The following is an 18,794-nucleotide window of genomic DNA, read 5'->3' as shown; positions in this document are numbered from 1 at the left end:
ACAAATTAGATATGAATCCTTGTGTATAAAAACGATGTATGTCTTGTCCCTAAGAAGATGGCATCGTACTTCCACAGTCAAATGATATACATTTTTACGACGATTCTTTAAACAAAGTTGACACGAATCCCTGTATATAAAAACGATATGTCTTGTCTCTACAAAAATGATATGGCATTACAATGCCAAAGCTAAATATACATTTCACAATTTAAGATAATAGCAATATTTTATGTTAGTTACTGATAAGGTACTTTGAATTATATTACCAATAACCAGAAGCTTCCGAAGAACTTTTAGTGCTTATTGCAAAGCGATATGGATTCTTCAGCCTTTTGCCTTCGGCAAATCATCCCTAAAAAGGCTCGTAAGTCTAAACGTCTTATTCGGTCCAGCCTTGGGGGTGGGGCAGGAGTGGGGAGAGTTGGTGGTGGTTAGAGCTCCTTCAGCAAAATAAAGGCATTTATTTGAGACGACGTCGTCCTATCAGGCTTCGCCAGCTAGGGGTGGTTCCTCAATCTCTTCCGTTTGTCTTCGTGGGTGGGACAGTAAAATTCCCATTCCTTTTCCTCCCCATAGAATGGAAATAAGGGAAGGATTAGTCCCTCTTTGGACCAGAGGGACTAAGGGAATGTTTTACTATCAGTGGCGAACACGCGCCGAAGGATATAATGGTTAATGTGGAATTACAGGAGGATTATCAGCCTCGCCAATAGAATTAAATGCTCCCAAAGGGATTCGATTCTTCTTAACGGTGGCATAGGATGTGGACGACCCGAGGGTTGGCAGGGTAATGGATAAAAGGGAGGGGGCCGGGTTGTGGCTTGGGGGATTGAGGCGAGGGGTTGAGAATTGGAAATACTTACTTCCTTTAGCTACGAAAGCAAATGGTATTACCTCGTGTTATATAAGACATTTGTTCCAGATTTCCCCCTAAGTGTATTTAAACAGGCAAGTAACATTTGTTAACATTATACTGCATATATGTACTAAAGTCTTAGAACATAAGGTAAATACAACTTAAAGAGCTATGGAAAGAACAATGATGGGAATAACATGATTTCTAATAAGGGGACATGCCATTGATGGAGAGCCTAGATAGATCTTCCCCTTTTGAAGATAGTTGATCATAAAAAATGACTTTAATAACACCAAGGGATAAAAAAAAGAACAACATGAATACGAGAGCAAACTAAAGTAGAGGGTATTCTATCATTTAGAAAAGGAAATGGACATGGACGGAACACATGACAATGACAGATAATAGATGGACAAGAAGAATATCAGAATGGGTCCCAGGAGATTTCAAACGAGCGAGGGGAAGGATGAGAAGACAGGGATTAATGAACTAAGAAAATTTGCTGGCATAGACTGCCATAGAAAGACCATAAACAGACGCATGTGTGGAAGGACATGTCTGAGGCCTTTGTCCTGCAGTGGACCAGCAATGCCTGGTGATGATGATATGATAATGGTGATGATGTATTATAAACCTTGTCCAAGAGTTAATCATCATTATCATCATCATCATAATCATCTCGTCCTACGCCTATTGATGCAAAGGGCCTCGATTAGATTTCACCAGTCGTCTCTACATTGAGCTTTTAAATCAATACTTCCCCATTTCTCATCTCCCACTTCAAGCTTCATAGTCTTCATCCGTGTAAGCTTGGGTCTTCTAACTCTTCTAGTGCCTTGTGGAGCCCAGTTGAAATGGTTAATAAACTCTAAATTTTATTTTCACATTAGTGGCAACATGCACATACGGAAGATATAATTCTTTCTATTCTCCCTTTTCTTAAACCTTCCTAATTTCCTCAACTTGTAACTGCAACTTATTACAGCTCAATTGCATATGCAACGTACAATAGACGTCCTTCGTGCTTAAGTTAAAACCCCAATAAGTCCAGGTCAAAGTTGGGGAAACAGCCTCACGGCAACATATCTCAGAAACAGAGTAATTGCAAAAGATCCACATTACGAGATGAACTGTACTGCAACAGCCATGTAGGAGTCGGTTGCAAGAACTTACTCCTTGCTAATAGTACATTGTGAGAGGAGAACGCCTTCAACTTGATATACGGAATTAATGTGGAAGGAGTTACCGTCTCGTTATTCCAGAAGGCGAGAGAGAGAGAGAGAGAGAGAGAGAGAGAGAGAGAGAGAGAGAGAGAGAGAGAGAGAGAGAGAGAGGAAATTATTGGAGGTTTAGCGCCAGAGTTCTCATGTTCTAGTGGCCATTTGTTATTCCCAATGATACTGTAACGTTGGGTAAAAAAGAATATAACCGGATTAAACTTCTTACTGTGACGGGTTTTGATTTGATTTTAGGAGATTGAAAACAAACACAATATATATATATATATATATATATATATATATATATATATATATATATATATATATGTATATATACACACATATGTGTATATCGATATATATATATATGTATATATGTATATATATATATATATATATATATATATATATATATATATATATATATATATATATATATATATATATACATATACTGTATATATATATATATATATATATATATATATATATATATGTATATATATATATATATATATATATATATATATATATATATATATATATATATATATATATAAAACACCCTAGATGTTTTCAGTGCAGGGGATTCACCAAGAAACATGATAAAAAATATATATTTTTCAATAACGATGATTTATAACAGCAGAGTAAACAGTTTTTATCAGTATTATTATTATTATTATTGTTATTATTATTATTATTATTATTATTATTATTATTATTAGCTAAGTCTCAAACCTAGTTGGAAAATCAGGATACTATAAGCCCAAGGGCTCCAAGAAGTAAAATAGCCCAGTGAGGAAAGTAATTATGGAAATAAATAGAATAGTCTGTCTGAATGTACCTTCAAGCAAGCGAACTCGAACCCAAGACAGTGGAAGACCATGGTACAGTCTCTATGAAGCTACCCAAGTTGGAATTAATACCCGTTAGTAGCTGTTTTCAAATGAACCTCACAATATAAACTATGCAATATGTGATGTTTACGAGCTGCCAACGCAAGAGCCGTGTTTACAGGCTGCCGACGCAAGAGCCCGTGTTCACGGGCTTCCAACCCAGGAGCCTGTATTTACGGACTGCCAACGCAAGAGCCTGTGTTTACGGGCTGTTAACGCAAGAGCCGTGTTTATGGGCTGCCAAAGCAAGAGCCTGTGTTTACGGGGTGCTAACGCAAGAGCCCATGTTTACAGGCTGCGAATGCAAGAGCCGTGTTTACGGTCTGCCAATGCAAGAGCCTGTGTTTACGGTCTGCCAATGCAAGAGCCTGTGTTTACGGTCTGCCAATGCAAGAGCCTGTGTTTACGGTCTGCCAATGCAAGAGCCTGTGTTTACTGTCTGCCAATGCAAGAGCCCGTATTTACGGGCTGGTAACATAAGATCCTGTGTTTACGGGCTGCAACACAAGAGTTGTGTTTATGGGTGCCAACGCAAGAGCCGTGATCACGGGGTGCCAATGCAAGAGCCGTGTTTACGGGCTTCAAACGCAAGAGCCGTGTTTACGGGCTGCTAATGCAAGAATTGTGTTTACGGGCTACCAACGCAAGAGCCGTAAATACGGGCTGCCAAAGCAAGAGTCGTGTTTACGGGTTGCCAACGCAAGAGCCGTGTTTACGGGCTGCCAACGCAAGAGCCGTGTTTACGAGCTGCCAACGTAAGAGCCCTATTTACGGGCTGCCAACGCAAGAACTGTGTTTAAGGGCTTCCAATGCAAGAACTCGTGTTTACGGGCTACCAACGTAAGAGTTGAGTTTACGGCCTGCCAACGCAAGAGCCCGTGTTTACGGGCTGCCAACGCAATAGCCTGTGTTTATGGGCTGCCAACGCAAGAGCCCATGTTTACGGGCTACCAATGCAAGAGCCATGTTTATGGGCTGCCAAACGCAAGAGTCCGTCTTTTGCATAAGGCAAACCGTTCCTAAACGAACGAAGACAGGTGGTGTCAGGGTGAGAATTTCTTAATGTTATCGTCACCACTTGTGTGGATTGGCTGATCTCTCGTAAAATACTGAGCATTAAAATCAACGGACCAAGATTACATCTGTCATTTCTATGATGATGCAAAAACATCAGGTACGAAAAAAAAAAAAAAAAACTGGTAACATCTACAAATCGTCTTGATTTACATTAATAGTGTGTTAGCATTGATATGACGTATACGAACATCCAAAGATTATGAAAATTGAATAAAATGTGTTAGTATTGATATGACGTATAATAAACACTCAAATACTATGAAAATTGAATAAAATGTGTTAATATTGATATGACTGATAATAAACATCCAAAAATTATGAAAATGGAATAAAAGTGTTGAATATATAAAGAATTATTTGAGGTTTTCATCATTATTCATCTTATAGCCTCTGTACCATGGTCTTTCATTTTCTTGGGGTAGAATTCTCTTGGTTGAGGATACACACCGGCACACTATTGCATCTTATATTTCTTCCTCTTTTTTTTTAAAAATTATTTTAGTTTATATGTGAAATATTTGTTGTGATGATGTATTATTTTAATTGTTAATAACTTCTCTTGTAATTTCCTTATTTCCTTTCCTCACTGGACTATTTTCCTAGTTGGGGCCTTCGGACTTATAACATTCTGCTTTTCCAACTAGGGTTGTTGCTTAGCAAGTATATAATAATAATAATAATAATAATAATAATAATAATAATAATAATAATTATGATAATAATAATAATAATAAATGAAAATAATAATAATAATAATAATAATAATAATAATAATAATAACAGTAATAATAATAATAATAATAATAATAATAATAATAATAATAATAATAATAATAACAATAATAATAATAATGATAATAATAATAATAATAATAATAATGATAATAAAATAACAAATAGATAAATAAATAAATTGAATAAATAAATAAATTGAATAAATAAATAAATTGAATAAATAAATAAATAGAAATAAAATAAATAATAATAATAATAATAATAATAATAATAATAATAATAATAATAATGATAATAATAATAATAATAATTAACAACATTACTGAACAAAATGACTAGAAACCAACTAGAAATAATTCCGTGGTATGCAGTCTCTCAAAACAGACCCCCTATGGCTCCCATGAAAGGTATATTCCCACGAGTAATAAATATAACCATTTAGCCATTTTCTGCTCTTGTACAGTTTCAGTATACAAACAATCCTATGTCGTCTTCTCACGTTTAGGAACTGAATATCCTAAGCTTTGATATTAATCTCAAGACCTCGCATCCTTCTACGGAAGAGTTTATGGCTCGTAAAAATCCACTCGAAGGATGTCAAGTGAAAAAAAAGCCACTTCGTGGAATGCGCTTTGGAGGGGAGAGATGAACAGGGAGGGGAGTGATGGATTATCTTTTATATAATAATAATAATGATGATAATAATAATAGTAATAATAACAATAATAATAATAATAATAATAATAATAATAATAATAATAATAATAATAATAATAATAATAATAATAATAATAAAATTAATAACAGAAATAATAATAATAATAAACAAAAATAATAAAATTAATATTAATAATAATAATAATGATAATAATTATAACAATAAAAATAATAATAATAATAAAAATAAACAAAAATAATAAAATTGATAACAGAAATAATAATAATAATAATAATAATAATAATAATAATAATAATAATAATAATAATAATAATGATAATAATAATAATAATATCAATAACAATAATAATAATAATACATAATAACAATAAAAAAGGAATAATAATAATAATAATAATATTAATAAACAATAATAATAATAATAATAATAATAATAATACAACTTCCAATCCACCTTTGAGTTGTCTCAATATGTGCAATGATATAAAAATTCCAAAAACTTAAGAAAAAAAAAATAGATAAATCATGATATAAGTTCTTTTGAGTAAATCATTATAAATCTTCCCAAATTAGAAAAAGAAAAAAAAATAGATAAACAAACCTTAAAAAGAAAAAAATTTGAAAGAGGACCACTTCTTCTCAAAACGTCTGAGGTCATATCACGTGACATCTGTCGTTTCACTTTGGCTGTGTCATAAACTGGGTGTGTTTATTATTAAGGACCGAATGACTTGGTGAAATTTGAGAGAGAGAGAGAGAGAGAGAGAGAGAGAGAGAGAGAGAGAGAGAGAGAGAGAGTTCCAATATATGAAGTCATGTTATGTATTCAGGTTTCATTGGGCTTGGGAATCATTCTTAATTTTCTTTTTGGTTTGTGTGTTTGAAACAAGCATACATACATACATACATACATACATGTTAATGAATATAACGATAGATATAAATACAAATTTACGCACACTCACACAGACAAACACACATGCACAAACACACACAAGCACACATACAAACAGGGGATAAAACATAACCTCCTTCCAACTTCGTTGGCGGAAGTGATAAGAAATAAATCACTTAATACTATTTGGTTGTAGATTAAACTGGACATTTTTCTCGACCGTGACCTTGACCTTTGACCTTGATCTTTGACCTTTGACCTTGATCTTAATAAATCTAATCATTTCCAGCATTTTATATAACAGTTAATTCCTGCATGTGCATTACTCTAAGATTAAAATTGTGGTCAGGAAGCTGTTCACAAACATACACACAAACAGGGGGTAAAACATAACCTCCTTCCAACTTTGTTGGCGTAAGTAATAAACAATAACTCCCTTAATCCTATTTGGTTGTATATTAAACTGGGTTTATACCAGCATAGGATCATACTCCTAGAACTGCCCATTGAAAAACCAGCTCTTTGATCCTTATTGGACATTTTGCTCGACCTTTGACCTTGAACTTTACCTTTGACCTTGACCTTGACATTCCCAAATCTAATCATTACCAGCTTTTTATATAACAGCTAATCCCTACAAGTGTCATTACTCTTAAGATTAAAACTGTGGCCAGGAAGCTGTTCACAAAACACACACACACACACAGGCAAACCCACAAACAGGGGGTAAAACTTAACCACCTTCCAACTTCGTTGGTGGAAGTAATAAACAATAACTCAATTCTATTTGGTTTTATATTAAATTGGGCTTATACCAGCACGGGATCATAAAACAGCTGCTGGAAGCACCACTCCTTTGATCCTTATTGGAAATGGTAAATCCGTCTCACATAAAGTTTTCAGCAACTTTACTCCAAAAACAATCCCAAACAGGCTACATCATTTATCCTAGGTCTAACAAGTTTTAAGCTTACTTTATTTGTAGGCCTAGGCAACGGGGATCAACAAATATTCTTTTTTTTTTTTTTTTTATCTCAAGACACCCTCCCGCGCGAACAAATGAAAATCCACCAGACACGGCCGCATTGGTACTTTTGGAATGATTTGGAAAATAGGCCTAATGCCTCCTCCTTTAGTCCTTACTTTCTCCATTTGTCTTCATTCTCTTTCGCAGACTTTGCGAGTCTATCTATTTTCATTTGATCTCGTATCACTTAACTCTGCTTTTTATCATGGGGAAAGTTAATAGCTTCCTAAGTTGCGGAAGGCTATTTCGAGTTTCTACGTACACACACAGGTACGTGAATATAATCGGGGTTACGTACTAGACAGCTAAATCATGCAGAAGACGAAGATAAGAGATGTCGAGGCTAAGAAGTAAAAGAAGAAGAATACAGATATCGAGGCTAAGAAGAAGAAGAAGAAGAAGAAGAAGAAGAAGAAGAAAGAAAGAAAGATATCGAGGCTAGGAAGAAGAAGAGGAAGAAGAAGAAGAAGAAGTTGACACTACTTTTCTAGAAGAAGAAGAAGAAGAAGAAGAAGACAAAAGATATCGAGGCTAAGAAGAAGAAGAAGAAGAAGAAGAAGAAGAAGAAGAAGAAGAAGAAGACACTACTTTTCAAGAAGAAGAAGAAGAAGACAAAAGATATCGAGAAGAAGAAGAAGAAGAAAGATATCGAGGCTAAGAAGAAGAAGAAGAAGAAGAAGAAGAAGAAGAAGAAGAAGAAGAAGAAGAAGAAGAAGAAGACACTACTTTTCAAGAAGAAGAAGAAGAAGACAAAAGATATCGAGAAGAAGAAGAAGAAGAAAGATATCGAGGCTAAGAAGAAGAAGAAGAAGAAGAAGAAGAAGAAGAAGAAAGATGTCGAGGCTAAGAAAAAGAAGAGGAAGAAGAAGAAGAAGAAGAAGAAGTTGACACTACTTTTCTAGAAGAAGAAGAAGAAGAAGAAGAAGAAGAAGAAGAAGAAGAAGAAGAAGAAGAAGAAGAAGACAAAAGATATCGAGGCTAAGAAGAAGAAGAAGAAGAAGAAGAAGAAGAAGAAGAAGAAGAAGAAGACACTACTTTTCAAGAAGAAGAAGAAGAAGACAAAAGATATCGAGAAGAAGAAGAAGAAGAAAGATATCGAGGCTAAGAAGAAGAAGAAGAAGAAGAAGAAGAAGAAGAAGAAGAAGAAGAAGAAGAAGAAGAAGAAGACGAGGAAGAAGAAGAAGAAAGATGTCGAGGCTAAGAAGAAGAAGAAGAAGAAGAAGAAGAAGAAGAAGAAGAAGAAGAAAGATGTCGAGGCTAAGAAAAAGAAGAGGAAGAAGAAGAAGAAGAAGAAGAAGTTGACACTACTTTTCTAGAAGAAGAAGAAGAAGAAGAAGAAGAAGAAGAAGAAGAAGAAGAAGAAGAAGACAAAAGATATCGAGAAGAAGAAGAAGAAGAAAGATATCGAGGCTAAGAAGAAGAAGAAGAAGAAGAAGAAGAAGAAGAAGAAAGATGTCGAGGCTAAGAAAAAGAAGAGGAAGAAGAAGAAGAAGAAGAAGAAGTTGACACTACTTTTCTAGAAGAAGAAGAAGAAGAAGAAGAAGAAGAAGAAGAAGAAGAAGAAGAAGAAGACAAAAGATATCGAGGCTAAGAAGAAGAAGAAGAAGAAGAAGAAGAAGAAGAAGAAGAAGAAGAAGAAGAAGACACTACTTTTCAAGAAGAAGAAGAAGAAGACAAAAGATATCGAGAAGAAGAAGAAGAAGAAAGATATCGAGGCTAAGAAGAAGAAGAAGAAGAAGAAGAAGAAGAAGAAGAAAGATGTCGAGGCTAAGAAAAAGAAGAGGAAGAAGAAGAAGAAGAAGAAGAAGTTGACACTACTTTTCTAGAAGAAGAAGAAGAAGAAGAAGAAGAAGAAGAAGAAGAAGAAGAAGAAGAAGAAGAAGAAGACAAAAGATATCGAGGCTAAGAAGAAGAAGAAGAAGAAGAAGAAGAAGAAGAAGAAGAAGACACTACTTTTCAAGAAGAAGAAGAAGAAGACAAAAGATATCGAGAAGAAGAAGAAGAAGAAAGATATCGAGGCTAAGAAGAAGAAGAAGAAGAAGAAGAAGAAGAAGAAGAAAGATGTCGAGGCTAAGAAAAAGAAGAGGAAGAAGAAGAAGAAGAAGAAGAAGTTGACACTACTTTTCTAGAAGAAGAAGAAGAAGAAGAAGAAGAAGAAGAAGAAAAAGAAGAAGTAAACACTACTATTCTAGAAGAAGAACAAGAAGAAGAAGAAGAAGAAGACACTACTTTTCCAGAAGAAGAAGAAGAAAAAGAAGATGACAAAAGATATTGAGGCTAAGAAAAAGAAGAAGAAGACACTACTTTTCTAGAAGAAGAAGAAGAAGAAACATGCAAGAATCATGCAACAAACATATATACGATCAAGACATCTTTCTTCAACTCTAACTCTTCCATCAATCAATACAAAAACCAAAATCCGGCACGGCAAGTATGCATGAATCGTTAGGCGCACGTACGAGTGCACGTGAGTGCGTGCGTGTACGTGCCAGTGCTCCTGTCTATACCCAGAGGATCTTTCTTACATTCTATACCAATAGAATCTTTCGTACATTCTACATTCCCGCCAACCAACACAAAAACCAAATCCCGCATGACAGCTATGCATGAATTGTTAGGCGCACGTTATGAGTGTACGTGAGTGTGTGTGTGTACGTTTGTGTGTGCGTGTACGTGCGTGTGCTCCTATCTATACCCAGAGGATCTTTCTTACGTTCTATACCAATAGCATCTTTCTTACATTCTACATTTCCGCCAACCAATACAAAATCCAAAATCCGGCACGGCAGCTATGCATGAATTGTTAGGTGCACGTTATGAGTGTACGTGAGTGTGTGCGTGTACGTTTGTGTGTGCGTGTACGTGAGTGTGTGTGTGTACGTGTGTGTGTGCGTGTACGTGTGTGTGCGTGTACGTGCGTGTGTTCCTATCTATACCCCGAGCATCTTTCGTACATTCTACATTTCCGCCAACCAATACAAAAGCTGAATTCAGCACGACAGCTATGCATGAATCGTTAGGCGCACGTATGAGTGTACGTGAGTGTGCGTATACGTTTGTGTGTGCGTGTACGTGCGTGTGCTCCTATCTATACCCCGAGCATCTTTCGTACATTCAATACCAATAGCATCTTTCGTACATTCTACATTTCCGCCAACCAATACAAAAAACAAAATTCCGCATGACAGCTATACATGAATTCTTTAAGCACGTCATGAGGGAACTCGAGTACACGCGCGCGCGCGCGCGTATTTCTGCGTACATACGGATAATCCGCGTGAGGAATGTCCTCACATGAACAATACGGAATATGAGAGCGACCACTCTCCGATATTGGAGGGAAGAGAGCCCGTTAATATTAGATGGTCGTCAGGGGCGCGGAGGGAGGGAGATAGAAAATCAAACCAGCGGGATCGAGATAATAACAACTGATGCTGCTCCTCCTAAGACGTCGTGGTGATGCTGGTATTACTTGGTATTACTTTTATATAGGTAATCTGGATTTGGGGTATCGCTGTAATGTGCTTCGGGGTATTAACCGAATTGCAAGTACGGTTTGTTCTCATTTGGAAGGCTTAGGTTTATTGGTGGGTATTCGGCGTAACTGTTTAAAAAAAAAAAAAAAAAAAAAAAAAAAAAAAAAAAAAAAAAAATTCTAAAGATTATTTTGGGTACTCAATGTAACTGTTTGGAAAATGTCTAAAGACTATTTTGGGTAGTCAGTGTAACAGTTTTTAAAGAAAAAAAATTCTAGAGATTATTTTAGGTAATCAATGTAACTGTTTAGAAAATAAGTCTAAAGATTATATTAGGTAATCAATGTAACTGTTTGGAAAATAAGTCTAAAGATTATATTGGGTAATTAATGTAACTGTTTGGAAAATGTCTAAAGATTATTTTGGGTAATCAATGTAACTGTTTAAAGAAAATAAGTCTATCTAAAGATTATCTTGGGTAATCAATGTAACTGTTTTTAACAAAAAGCAAGTCTGAAGATTATTTTGGGTAATCAATGTAACTGTTTTTAACAAAAAACAAGTCTGAAGATTATTTTGGGTAATCAATGTAACTGTTTTAAAAATAAGTCTATCTAAAGATTATTTTGGGTAATCAATGTAACTGTTTTTAACAAAAATCAAGTCTAAAGATTATTTTGGGTAATCAATGAAACTGTTCTTAACAAAATACAAGTCTAAAGATTATTTTGGGTAATCTATGTAACTGTTTCAAAAATAAGTCTATCTAAAGATTATTTTGGGCAATCAATGTAACTGTTTTTAACAAAAATCAAGTCTAAAGATTATTTTGGGTAATCAATGTAACTGTCTTAACAAAAAAAGTCTAAAGATTATTTTGGGTAATCAATGTAACTGTTTCAAAAATAAGTCTATCTAAAGATTATTTTGGGCAATCAATGTAACTGTTTTTAACAAAAATCAAGTCTAAAGATTATTTTGGGTAATCAATGTAACTGTTCTTAACAAAAAACAAGTCTAAAGATTATTTTGGGTAATCAATGTAACTGTTCTTAACAAAAAACAAGTCTAAAGATTATTTTGGGTAATCAATGTAACTGTTTCAAAAATAAGTCTATCTAAAGATTATTTTGGGCAATCAATGTAACTGTTTTTTAACAAAAATCAAGTCTAAAGATTATTTTGGGTAATCAATGTAACTGTTCTTAACAAAAAACAAGTCTAAAGATTATTTTGGGTAAAAAGTGTAACTGTTTCAAAAATAAGTCTATCTAAAGATTATTTTGGGCAATCAATGTAACTGTTTAAAAAAGTCTTAAGATTATATTAGGTAATAAACAAAACTGTTTTTCAAAAGTAATAAGTATAAAGATTATTTTTGGTAATCAATGTAACTGTTCTTAACAAAAAACAAGTCTAAAGATTATTTTGGGTAATCAGTGTAACTGTTCTTAACAAAAAACAAGTCTAAAGATTATTTTGGGTAATCAGTGTAACTGTTCTTAACAAAAAACAAGTCTAAAGATTATTTTGGGTAATCAGTGTAACTGTTCTTAACAAAAAACAAGTCTAAAGATTATTTTGGGTAATCAGTGTAACTGTTCTTAACAAAAAACAAGTCTAAAGATTATTTTGGGTAATCAATGTAACTGTTCTTAACAAAAAACAAGTCTAAAGATTATTTTGGGTAATAAGTGTAACTGTTTCAAAAATAAGTCTATCTAAAGATTATTTTAGGTAATCAATGTAACTGTTTAGAAAATGTCTAAAGATTATATTGAGTAATCAATGTAACTGTTTTTAAGAAAATATAAGTCTAAAGATTATTTTGGGCAATCAATGTAACTGTTTAAAAACGTCTAAAGATTATATTGGGTAATAAACAAAACTGCTTTTCAAAAGTAATAAGTCTAAAGATTATTTTGGGTAACAAGTGTTATTGTTTTTCAAAAGTAATTCTTAAGATTGTATTGGGTAATCAGTGTAGCTCTTAAGATTATCTTTAGTAATCAGTGTAATTGTTTTTCACTAACAATAACAAGGCTTTAGATTATTTTGGGTTTTCTTTGAAACCGATTTTTTTTTTTTCAACAGTAATAAGTTTTAAGATTATTGTGGGTAGCCAGGTGAGTACCCTCTTGCTTGAGGGTACACTCGGGCACTCTATTCTATCTTATTTCTCTACCTCTTGTTTTGTTAAAGTTTTTATAGTTTATACGAGATATTTATTTTCATGTTACTGTTCCTAAAATATTTTATTTTACCTTTTTTCCTTTCCTCTCTGGGCTATTATTTTCCCTTTTGGAGCTCCTGGGCTTATAGCATTCTGCTTTTCCAACTAGGGTTGTAGCTTAGCAATTAATAATAATAATAATGATAATAATGATAATAATAATAATGATAATAATAATAATATATATAGTCTTGTTTTGTTAGAGTATTTATAGTTTACATAGGAAATATTTATTTTAATGTTGTTACTCTTCTTAAAAAAAATATGTATTTTTCCTTCTTTCCTTTCCTCACTGGGCTATTTTCCCTTTTGGAGCTCCTGGGCTTATAGCATTCTGCTTTTCCAACTAGGGTTCTAGCTTAGCAATTAATAATAATAATAATAATAATAATAATAATAATAACAACTGTTTTTTCAACAATAATATTAAGTCTAAATACTATTTTGGGTAACCAGTGTAACTTTTTCGTTGTAGCTTAGCAATTAATAATAATAATAATAATAATAATAATAATAACAATAATAATAATAATAATAATAATAATAACTGTTTTTTTTCAACAACAATATTAAGTCTAAAGATTAATTTGGGTAACCAGTATATTGTTTTTCATAAGTAATAATAATTAAATTCAACTTAAATTAAGAATACCAATAAAAATACATTTATCAATTAAATAATCCTGATAAGAATGATTGACACACATCCTTTGTCTGCTGAATGAAGTCAATAACTATCCAGCGAAGCTTTCATTTATTGCCTGAGAAACTAAACTTATCAAAACATCTGTGAGCATAAGTCACTGTCAGCTTCTCATGTGTTGAAGAAGACGACTTTCAATGAATTAGATTAAGGAAGTTTTAAAGCCATGGTATTCTCTTCCTAAGAAATCAATTCATCTTCAATTAATTAGATTAAGGAAGTTTTAAAGCCAAGATATTCTCTTCCTAAGAAATCAATTCAACTTCAATTGATTAGATTAAGGAAGTTTTAAAGCCAAGGTATTCTCTTCCTAAGAAATCAATTCAACTTCAATTAATCAGATTAAGGAAGTTTTAAAGCCAAGGTAGTCTCTTCCTAAGAAATCAATTCAACTTCAATTAATTAGATTAAGGAAGTTTTAAAGCCAAGGTATTCTCTGCCTAAGAAATCAATTCAACTTCAATTGATTAGATTAAGGAAGTTTTAAAGCCATGATATTCTCTTCCTAAGAAATCAATTCAACTTCAATTAATTAGATTAAGGAAGTTTTAAAGCCAAGATATTCTCTTCCTAAGAAATCAATTCAACTTCAATTGATTAGATTAAGGAAGTTTTAAAGCCAAGATATCCTCTTCCTAAGAAATCAATTCAACTTCAATTGATTAGATTAAGGAAGTTTTAAAGCCATGGTATTCTCTTCCTAAGAAATCAATTCAACTTCAATTGATTAGATTAAGGAAGTTTTAAAGCCAAGACATTCTCTTCCTAAGAAATCAATTCAACTTCAATTGATTAGATTAAGGAAGTTTTAAAGCCAAGGTATTCTCTTCCTAAGAAATCAATTCAACTTCAATTAATTAGATTAAGGAATTTTTAAAGCCAAGATATTCTCTTCCTAAGAAATCAATTCAACTTCAATTAATCAGATTAAGGAAGTTTTAAAACCAAGGTATTCTCTTCCTAAGAAATCAATTCAACTTCAATTGATTAGATTAAGGAAGTTTTAAAGCCATGGTATTCTCTTCCTAAGAAATCAATTCAACTTCAATTAATTAGATCAAGGAAGTTTTAAAGCCATGATATTCTCTTCCTAAGAAATCAATTCAACTTCAATTAATTAGATTAAGGAAGTTTTAAAGCTAAGATATTCTCTTCCTAAGAAATCAATTCAACTTCAATTAATTAGATTAAGGAAGTTTTAAAGCTAAGATATTCTCTTCCTAAGAAATCAATTCAACTTCAATTAATTAGATTAAGGAAGTTTTAAAGCTAAGATATTCTCTTCCTAAGAAATCAATTCAACTTCAATTAATTCGATTAAGGAAGTTTTAAAGCCAAGATACTCTCTTCCTAAGAAATCAATTCAACTTCAATTAATTAGATTAAGGAAGTTTTAAAGCTAAGATATTCTCTTCCTAAGAAATCAATTCAACTTCAATTGATTAGATCAAGGAAGTTTTAAAGCCAAGATATTCTCTACCTAAAAAATCAATTCAACTTCAATTAATTAGATTAAGGAAGTTTTAAAGCTAAGATATTCTCTTCCTAAGAAATCAATTCAACTTCAATTAATTAGATTAAGGAAGTTTTAAAGCTAAGATATTCTCTTCCTAAGAAATCAATTCAACTTCAATTAATTCGATTAAGGAAGTTTTAAAGCTAAGATATTCTCTTCCTAAGAAATCAATTCAACTTCAATTAATTAGATTAAGGAAGTTTTAAAGCCAAGATATTCTCTACCTAAAAAATCAATTCAACTTCAATGAATTAGATTAAGGAAGTTTTAAAGCCAATGTATTCTCTTCCTAAGAAATCAATTCAACTTCAATTGATTAGATTAAGGAAGTTTTAAAGCCATGATATTCTCTTCCTAAGAAATCAATTCAACTTCAATTAATTAGATTAAGGAAGTTTTAAAGCCATGATATTCTCTTCCTAAGAAATCAATTCAACTTCAATTAATTAGATTAAGGAAGTTTTAAAGCTAAGATATTCTCTTCCTAAGAAATCAATTCAACTTCAATTAATTAGATTAAGGAAGTTTTAAAGCCAAGATATTCTCTACCTAAAAAATCAATTCAACTTCAATGAATTAGATTAAGGAAGTTTTAAAGCCAATGTATTCTCTTCCTAAGAAATCAATTCAACTTCAATTAATTAGATTAAGGAAGTTTTAAAGCCATGATATTCTCTTCCTAAGAAATCAATTCAACTTCAATTAATTAGATTAAGGAAGTTTTAAAGCTAAGATATTCTCTTCCTAAGAAATCAATTCAACTTCAATTAATTAGATTAAGGAAGTTTTAAAGCCTTGGTATTCTCTTCCTAAGAAATCAATTCAACTTCAATTGATTAGATTAAGGAAGTTTTAAAGCCAAGGTATTCTCTTCCTAAGAAATCAATTCAACTTCAATCAATTAGATTAAGGAAGTTTTAAAGCCAAGGTATTCTCTTCGTAAGAAATCAATTCAACTTCAATTGATTAGATTAAGGAAGTTTTAAAACCATGATATTCTCTTCCTAAGAAATCAATTCAACTTCAATTAATTAGATTAAGGAAGTTTTAAAGCCAAGATATTCTCTTACTAAGAAATCAATTCAACTTCAATTAATTAGATTAAGGAAGTTTTAAAGCCATGATATTCTCTTCCTAAGAAATCAATTCAACTTCAATTGATTAGATTAAGGAAGTTTTAAAGTCATGATATTCTCTTCCTAAGAAATCAATTCAACTTCAATTGATTAGATTAAGGAAGTTTTAAAGCCAAGGTATTCTCTTCCTAAGAAATCAATTCAACTTCAATCAATTAGATTAAGGAAGTTTTAAAGCCAAGGTATTCTCTTCGTAAGAAATCAATTCAACTTCAATTGATTAGATTAAGGAAGTTTTAAAACCATGATATTCTCTTCCTAAGAAATCAATTCAACTTCAATTAATTAGATTAAGGAAGTTTTAAAGCCAAGATATTCTCTTCATAAGAAATCAATTCAACTTCAATTGATTAGATTAAGGAAGTTTTAAAACCATGATATTCTCTTCATAAGAAATCAATTCAACTTCAATTAATTAGATTAAGGAAGTCTTAAAGCCAAGTTATTCTCTTCCTAAGAAATCTATTCAACTTCAATTAATTAAAATTAAGGAAGTCTTAAAGCCAAGCTATTCTCTTCCTAAGAAATCAATTCAACTTCAATTAATTAAAATTAAGGAAGTTTTAAAGCCAAGATATTCTCTTCCTAAGAAATCAATTCAACTTCAATGAATTAGATTAAGGAAGTTTTAAAGCCAAGGTATTCTCTTCCTAAGAAATCAATTCAACTTCAATTGATTAGAATAAGGAAGTCTTAAAGCCAAGATATTCTCTTCCTAAGAAATCAATTCAACTTCAACTGATTAGATTAAGGAAGTCTTAAAGCCAAGATATTCTCTTCCTAAGAAATCAATTCAACTTCAATTGATTAGAATAAGGAAGTCTTAAAGCCAAGATATTCTCTTCCTAAGAAATCAATTCAACTTCAATTGATTAGATTAAGGAAGTTTTAAAGCCATGATATTCTCTTCCTAAGAAATCAATTCAACTTCAATTGATTAGATTAAGGAAGTCTTAAAGCCAAGATATTCTCTTCCTAAGAAATCAATTCAACTTCAATTGATTAGATTAAGGAAGTCTTAAAGCCTAGATATTCTCTTCCTAAGAAATCAATTCAACTTCAATTGATTAGAATAAGGAAGTCTTAAAGCCAAGGTACTCTCTTCCTAAGAAATCAATTCAACTTCAATTGATTAGATTAAGGAAGTTTTAAAGCCAAGATATTCTCTTCCTAAGAAATCAATTCAACTTCAATTGATTAGATTAAGGAAGTCTTAAAGCCAAGATATTCTCTTCCTAAGAAATCAATTCAACTTCAATTGATTAGATTAAGGAAGTTTTAAAGCCAAGATATTCTCTTCCTAAGAAATCAATTCAACTTCAATTGATTAGAATAAGGAAGTCTTAAAGCCAAGGTACTCTCTTCCTAAGAAATCAATTCAACTTCAATTAATTAGATTAAGGAAGTTCTAAAGCCATGATATTCTCTTCCTAAGAAATCAATTCAACTTCAATTGATTAGATTAAGGAAGTTTTAAAGCCAAGATATTCTCTTCCTAAGAAATCAATTCAACTTCAATTGATTAGATTAAGGAAGTCTTAAAGCCAAGATATTCTCTTCCTAAGAAATCAATTCAACTTCAATTAATTAGAATAAGGAAGTCTTAAAGCCAAGGTACTCTCTTCCTAAGAAATCAATTCAACTTCAATTAATTAGATTAAGGAAGTTTTAAAGCCAAGATATTCTCTTACTAAGAAATCAATTCAACTTCTATTAATTAGATTAAAGAAGTTTTAAAGCCATGATATTCTCTTCCTAAGAAATCAATTCAACTTCAATTAATTAGATTAAGGAAGTTTTAAAGCCAAGATATTCTCTTCCTAAGAAATCAATTCAACTTCAATTAATTAGATTAAGGAAGTTTTAAAGCTAAGATATTCTCTTCCTAAGAAATCATTTCAACTTCAATTAATTAGATTAAGGAAGTTTTAAAGCCATGATATTCTCTTCATAAGAAATCAATTCAACTTCAATTAATTAGATTAAGGAAGTTTTAAAGCCAAGATATTCTCTTCATAAGAAATCAATTCAACTTCAATTAATTAGATTAAGGAAGTTTTAAAGCCATGATATTCTCTTCATAAGAAATCAATTCAACTTCAATTGATTAGATTAAGGAAGTTTTAAAGCCAAGATATTCTCTTCATAAGAAATCAATTCAACTTCAATTAATTAGATTAAGGAAGTTTTAAAGCCATGATATTCTCTTCCTAAGAAATCAATTCAACTTCAATTAATTAGATTAAGGAAGTTTTAAAGCCAAGGTATTCTCTTCCTAAGAAATCAATTCAACTTCAATTAATTAGATTAAGGAAGTTTTAAAGCCAAGATATTCTCTT

Source organism: Palaemon carinicauda, chromosome 45 (genome assembly GCF_036898095.1).
Source record: "Palaemon carinicauda isolate YSFRI2023 chromosome 45, ASM3689809v2, whole genome shotgun sequence".
Classification (NCBI taxonomy): Eukaryota; Metazoa; Arthropoda; class Malacostraca; order Decapoda; family Palaemonidae; genus Palaemon; species Palaemon carinicauda.
The sequence above is the reverse complement of the archived record's forward strand: the minus strand, read 5'-3'. Positions refer to the sequence as shown.